Genomic DNA, 7,245 nt, shown 5'->3' with positions numbered 1-7,245 from the left:
TCTTCTTCTTCTTCTTCTTCTTCTTCTTCTTCTTCTTCTTCTTCTTCTTCTTCTTCTTCTTTTTTAAGTACCATGAGCTGTTTAAAGATAAAGACTGATTATTTTAAAATTTCTTACAATTTAATAACATGGAAAATTAAGTAAAAAGTTTTATTCACTGCTTATTATTCTTTCTGATTTCAAAATCTCTTTTAAAAAGTGGGTAGATCACATAATATAAGAAGCAGAGAGTAGTCCTTATTACATGGTATTAAGCCATTTGTTGGCAGGGACAACTTTCATGTTTGGGGCAAAAAAAAATTATTGGTCAGGATCTCACTATATCCCAGCTATGTGAATGGTGGTGGTGTAGGGAGATAGGAAAGAGAAGGAGTTATTTATCATTTTATTTTATAACTGGTGAAATTGGAATAGAGAATTGATTTGCCGAGGTCACAGTGTTCCTGAATATACAACACTCTTTCAGCTGTGTGGCAGTTTTTCTTAAAGCAGAGTTCTGGTACTTTATGGTTCCTTCAGGGAGGTGTCACCTTCTTTCTTATTTCAAATATGCCTAATCTGAAAGCTTCAATAGCTCTGCAGCCCTCTCCTCTTTCTCTCTGACTTTTATTTATTTATTTATTTGTTTGTTTATTTATTTTTGTATTGGGGATTGAGCCACATCCTTTTTGTGTATTTTATTTAGAGACAGGGTCTCACTGTGTTCCTGAGAGCCTTGCTAAATTGTTGAGGCTGGCTTTGAACCTGTGATCCTCCTGCTTCAGCCTTCTGTGCCGCTGGGATTACAGGCGTGTGCCACCCGGGCCCAGTCCCATCTATGGCTTTCTTTTATACTGACCTGGTTTGAAATGATAGATCATTCCTTGTTTGGTTTCAGTAGTACTACAAAACTCTTAGGACAGAACAAAGACTCTCAGAATAGAATCACCTTAATATTGCTGCCATCAAAACAACTGGACATTATTCTAGGAAAGATAATGCTCTTTCATTTTTAGGCTTTTCATTTATCTCTCAATGCTGAAATCAAACAAATTTGTTGGCCTAAGACATTCAAGACTCAGACTCACCCTAGAAAACTGTTATCTGTTGGCAGCAGGTCCACCCTGGCCCCTGGAGCCCTACCTCCACTAGTTTGTTCTGCATGCCAGTGTGGCCAGCTCACAAGGCCATGGCGAACTTGCGGTTTTTCTGTTCCTGCTTGTCCCTCTGAGACATATGTATCCCACGGGAATGCCTTGACCTTTTCTGGTCTGATGGACTTATTGTTAAGGGAGGTTTCGGTACCTGACAATAATAGATGTTGAAACTAAATTTCTCCCCCCTCCCTCCTGCTTTTGGGTAGTTTTCCACTTCTGCTACTTGGGGTATAAAAAAGGTGTGTTAGCAATAAAGAGTATTGACTCCTGGATGAAGAACCTTGGTGTCCTGTGTGTCTTTTAACCTCGCCGTCCCTCGCCGGACTCGGCTCCCTTGGCCGGACGCGGCAGTTATCCTCTCTCATATATTGAATTAAATCATTGGATTGCAATTGCTGTTGAAAAAAATAAAAGAAACAAAGAATAAAAAGAAAGCAGCTTGTATTCTAGAGGGAAATTAATTTATAATCACATTTTTCTAATTATAGTGTTTTCAGTATTTCCCCCCTTTGAGAAATCTTCTGTTTGGTTCTCTTTCAGCTCCACAGCCTCCACAACCCAGAGTAAACTCTCTGATTAGAGAAACTTTCCATGTGGTGAGATTCTAGCTCCCCCTTTTTCCCTACCCACCCCACCCCACCCCACATGCAAGTAGTTCTACCATCTGTCTGTAACACTGCCTGAAATTCCATCATTTAATATATTCCTGCAGATTAAATATGCACTTACTTATTTAAAAAATCATCATCACTTCATTGAACATTATCCTAACATAACTACTTTAATTAACTTTCTCTGATATTTTCAATGCTACTACAGATATTTTTAATAACACAAATACCATGCGAATTTATGTTTATTTCTTGTTGTTGCTGTTCATTATGCTGTTTAATATATCCCTATGTCAACACAAGGTATATATGCATCATGCTATTTTCATTATTAATTTGCTCTAATTTGGTAATTTGAGAAGAAAAAGGATTTTGAATTGTGTCAAATGTTGTCTTAAAAAAGATTTCTGCTTAAACATTATTTTACACAAATGCCCGATTCTGGCTTTCCCAAATTATTTTCTTAAATATCTTTAAATTCCCAAAAGTAGAATACTGAGTCAAAAAAGAACAATGTGTTGATATCTCATTTCATATTTCCAATACAGTTAAAACTATACCATTGAAAGAGTGTATCACCAGGCATGGTAGCACAGGTCTGTAAACCTAATGGATTGGGAGGCTAAGGCAGGAGGTTCACAAGTTCAAAACCAGCCTTAGCAAGGCCCTACACAACTTAGTGAGACGCTATCTCAAAATTTAAAAAATATAAAAAAGGCTGCCAATATGGTTCAGTGTCTAAGCACCCCTGGGTTCAATCTCTGCAACCAAAAGAAAAAAAAAAAAGAAAAGAAAGATTGTTGTCAATTTGAAATGTACCAATGACATATGCATATCAGTTTCTCTACACTGATAATTACTATCATATTTAAATATAAAAAATATATGCATAATACTTATGTGTATAGTTAGAACTCATAATTTTTGGCTTTATATTTTTTATTAGACAAGGCAATATTTTTCAACTGCTGTTTTACTGTACCCCCTTTCATTTGTAAAGTATAAAATCCTCCATATTGGTCTGTTAGCTCTGCATTATGATTAAGATCATACAATGAGGAAGTGACCGCATTAAGATTTGAATTTAAAGCTTGAGGATGTAGCTCAATGGTAGAGTGCTTTCCTAGCATGGGGGAGGCTGTAAGTTCAATCCCCAATACTGGAGGAAAAAAAGATTTTAATTAGGTCAGTCTGATTTTAAGTCACTCCACTATATGGACAAGGACGACACTGGATTGGAGCAGGAAAGGAATCTGCTTAAATTTATGTACATAAACGTAGGTGTATATATGTAGATACCTACCCATGTATAGAGACAAAAGCATAACTGTGGGAGTGATATCCCATTACCTTTGCCATATAATATAACCTAATCAAAAGAATAACATCCCATTATTTTAGCCATATTCCACCAGTGAGAAAGAAGTTACAGATTCTGCCTGCATCAAGGAGAAGGGATTATACAGTGTAACAATGAGGGCGGAGATCATGGTGGCCAACTTGGAATTCTGCTTATCACAATAGTAATTTAGTGTTTCCATTCTATGTGTAAGCCACAATTTATTCATCCAGTCTAACACAGATGGACATTTAGAGCCATCCAATTTGTTTCTAGTTGGAGGCTGTGATATTTAATTTTAGGTGTCAATTTGGCTGGACCATGGTGCTCAGATAATTGGGCAAACATTATTCTGGATGCTTCTATGAGGTTGTTGTTGTTTGAGATTTGCATTTAAATTGGTGAACTTTGAGTAAAGCAGATTGCCCTCCATAGTATATGAGAGCCTCATCCAAACAAGTTGAAGGCCTAATAAAACAAAAAGCTGACTTCCCCTGAGCAAGACAGAATACTAATTCTGCCAACAGAATGCCTTCAGACTTCATCTGCAATATTAGTTCTTCCTGGTTCACAAGCAGACTACCTTTAGACTTAAACTGCAACATGTTTTTTCAGTCTCCAGTCTTCTGACCTCGCCCATTCGATATAGGACTCACCAAGGCTTCACAGTTGCCTGAGCCAATTCCTTAAAATATATCCCTTATCCCTTTCAACACACACACACACACACACACACACACACAATTTGTTCTGTTTCTCTGGAGAATCTTGACCAATACAGGGGCAATTAATAATGTTGCTCCTATGGATGTTCTCTTGTATGCCTCCTGATGAATATGAGAAGATAAGTGGGGAATATGTTTAGGAGTGGAATGCGTGGGTTGTAAAGTATGCCTCTATTCATCTTTATGAGTTAGTGCCAGAGTAGTTTTCAAAGTTTTTGTGCCTGTTTATACTCCCACCAGCACAGCTGAGTTCCCATCAATACAAATGGTTTGCTCATAAACACATGGTATTCTCTACTTTAAAATTTTTGTCAATCTGCTGGGTATGAAATGGTATCTCATTATACTGGTATTCCCTTGATAACAAATGAGGTTGAGCATATTTTCATATATTTATGAGCTATTTGAGTTTCTTCTTTTTTGGGTGGGTGGGTAAGTGGATTACCAGGGATTGAGCTCAGGGGTACTCAACCACTAAGCCACATCCCCAGCTCTATTTTGTATTTTATTTAGAGACAGGGGCTTACCTAGTTGCTTAGTGTCTCAATGTTGCTGAGATTGGCTTTGAACTTGCCATCCTTCTGTCTCAGCTTCCCGAGCCCCTGAGATTACAGGTCTACGTGCACCCTGTTGCCCAGCAAGTTTCTTCTTTTGTGAAGTCTCTTGTCCATTTATCTACTGAGCATTTTGTCATTTTTCACTGATCTGTGGCAGTTCTTACGTATTCTATATATTAGACCTTCCTAACATGTGCTACAAATATCTTCTTTACTTGATAGACACTTTTTTACTTTTTTTACACTTTTTATGGTAATTTTGATGATTAGAAAATCATAATTTTAATGCATCTTAAATTTTCAATGTTTTCTTCTGTTTGTCTTTTTGTGTTTTAAGAAGTCTTTCAGTATTTTATTGCCATGAAAATGTTTTTCTATATTATCTTTACAATTTTTTTATTTATTCTTTTTAGTTTTACACGACAGTAGAATGTATTTTGACATATTATACGTACATGGAGTATAACTTCCCATTCTTGTGTTTGTACATGGTGTGGAGTTACACTGGCCTTGTATTCATATACGAACATAGGAAAGTTATGCCTCATTCATTCTACTGTCTTTCTCATTCATATCCCCCACTTCCATTCATTCCCCTTTCTCTAATCCAATGAACTTCTTTCTCCCCTTCCTGGCCTCCTCTCACTTTATTGTGAGTTAGCATCTACATATCAGAGAGAACATTTGGCCTTTGATTTTTTGGGATTGGCTTATTTTACTTAGCATGAGAGTCTCCAGTTCCATCCATTTACTAGAAAATGCCATAATTTCATTCTTCTTTATGGCTAAGTAATAGTCCATTGTGTATACATACCACATTTTATTTATCCTTTCATCTGTTGAAAGTCTATATTATCTTTTAAGGCTTTAGTTTTGCCTCTGACTTTTATCTCTTTTTAAATAAATATATTTTTAGTTGTATATGGACCCAATGCAACTAAAAAATATGCCTTTACTTTATTTTTATATGGTGCTGAGGATTGAACCCAGTGCCTCACATGTGCTAGGCAAGCACTCTACCACTGAGCTACATCTCCACCCCACTGACTTTTATCTTGAATTCTCCCAAAATTTTATTTTGTATGTAGTGTCAGGATAGACATCCAATGTACTTTTTTCCCATATGGAAATCTTTATTCAGCCCCACTTTTTGAAAAATCTATCAACCGAAAGAAAAACAGTCCTGTCACATTTATGTTAGTATTATTTATATTATGTTGGGGGATTTTTTTCTGTTCTATTGATCTTTTTGTCTATCAAACATCAATACTACACATCCTAAATGGCACAGCTTTTTAATGTCTTAATATCTTATAGGGCAACCCTAGGTAGCTGTATGATTGCACAAATGGTAAGACTCCACATCATGTACAACCAGATAAATGAAAAGTTATGTTACATTTGTGTACAATGAAATGAAATGCATTCTGCTGTCACGTATAACTAATTAGAACAAATTAAAAAACCTTATTGGGCAAGTCCCCCATGCTCTCTAGTCCTTCACAGAGTGTCTTGAATATTTTTAGTTCTTTGTACACCCATTTAAATTTCAATCATATTTCATAATGTTGTTTTTTCATTTGTTCAGTTGTGCCATTTGTTGGAGATGGGGTCTCACTGTGTTCTTCAGACTGGCCTTGAACTCCTGCTTAATTCTCATAAGTGGCTGGAATTACAAGCATGTGCCAATGCACAGGGAAGAATTTTTTATTTTTAAATTAGACAAAGGACATTCTTCTCATTCCTAATTAGCTATAAGTTTTTATTCTGAATGGATGTTAAATTCCATCAAACGCTTTTTCTGCATCTGAGATTATCATATATATATTTTCTCCTTTAGTCTTGTAATGTGGCAAATTGAATTAACTAATCTAGTGTGAAGTCAATGTCTAATGACTAGGATAAACTTCATTTGGTCATAATATGTTATGCTTTCTACCCATTGCTAGATATGTTTTGGTGATATTTTATGTCTGGCAAACACTTTGAATCTTATCCTTTATTTTTTAAAATAGTAAACATTTAAATTTTATGGTTGTGTTTGAAATATGTGTAGACCTATTCCTGGTAACTCTGGATTCTGCTATTTATCACACATGGTGCCTTTTTTTACTTGTGTATTTTGTTATTCTTTTTTCTTGTGAGCAATTCATTTCTTGGAACTCTGTAAAGTCTGAGATGACAGTGGGATGCTCTAGATTAAATGTATATTTGTTTTAGAGTGGCCATATGTGAGTGCTATAAGTAAGGAATACTCTAGATTTTTAAAGTTTTTGGTAATAAGAGTTTCTGAGAATTTGTTTCGAACCTGTGTGAGGCTTATCTTGTAATTCCACATTTATCTATCTTTTTTGTTTGTTTTGGTACTGGGGATTAAATCCAAGTGCCCTCTACCACTGAACTGTATCCCAAGCCCTCATTATGTTGCCCAGGTTGGCCTTGAACTTGCCATCCTCCTGCCTCAGCCTCCTCAGTTGCTGGGATTCAGGTGAGAGTCATCATACCTGGACTATCCAAATTCTGAGCAATTTTTTTTAACCTCTTCTATTCTATGCTAAGAGTCAAGGCTATCTATTGTCTTTTTAGACCTCAGTGATGGAAAAAGGTAGGTTTATTTCCAAGTCATTCTTACACTGAATTGCCTCAGTCCGGCTGCAGCAAAATAACCAGGGTGGGGAAGGGAGGGGTATGGGGGTAGGAAAGACGGTGGAATGTGATGGGCATTAGTACCCTAAGTACATGTATGAAAACTCAAATTGTTTGACTCTACTTTGGGTACAACCAGAGGCATGAAAGATTGTGCTCTATTTGTGTAATATGAATTGAATTGCATTCTGCTGTCATATGTAAATAATTAGAATAAATAAAATTTAAAAA

The 7,245-nt window shown here is 36.1% G+C and overlaps 1 protein-coding gene and 1 long non-coding RNA gene across 4 annotated transcripts in view; one reads left to right on the top strand and one right to left on the bottom strand.

The window, feature by feature from the left end:
- Nucleotides 1–2,061, top strand: part of LOC107137244 — a 38,574-nt gene extending 36,513 nt beyond the window's left edge. The window contains exon 4 of the long non-coding RNA XR_001502838.2: nt 1,677–2,061. This is a non-coding gene — a long non-coding RNA (uncharacterized LOC107137244). The remainder of the gene's footprint in view (nt 1–1,676) is intronic.
- Nucleotides 1–7,245, bottom strand: part of LOC107137246 (WD repeat containing planar cell polarity effector) — a 487,063-nt gene that overhangs the window by 430,880 nt on the left and 48,938 nt on the right. The window lies entirely within an intron of this gene.

This window comes from Marmota marmota, unplaced genomic scaffold, assembly GCF_001458135.2.
Source record: "Marmota marmota marmota unplaced genomic scaffold, marMar, whole genome shotgun sequence".
Lineage (NCBI taxonomy): Eukaryota > Metazoa > Chordata > Mammalia > Rodentia > Sciuridae > Marmota > Marmota marmota.
Note: the sequence above shows the minus strand (reverse complement) of the source record. Positions and strands in the feature narration are given on the sequence as shown.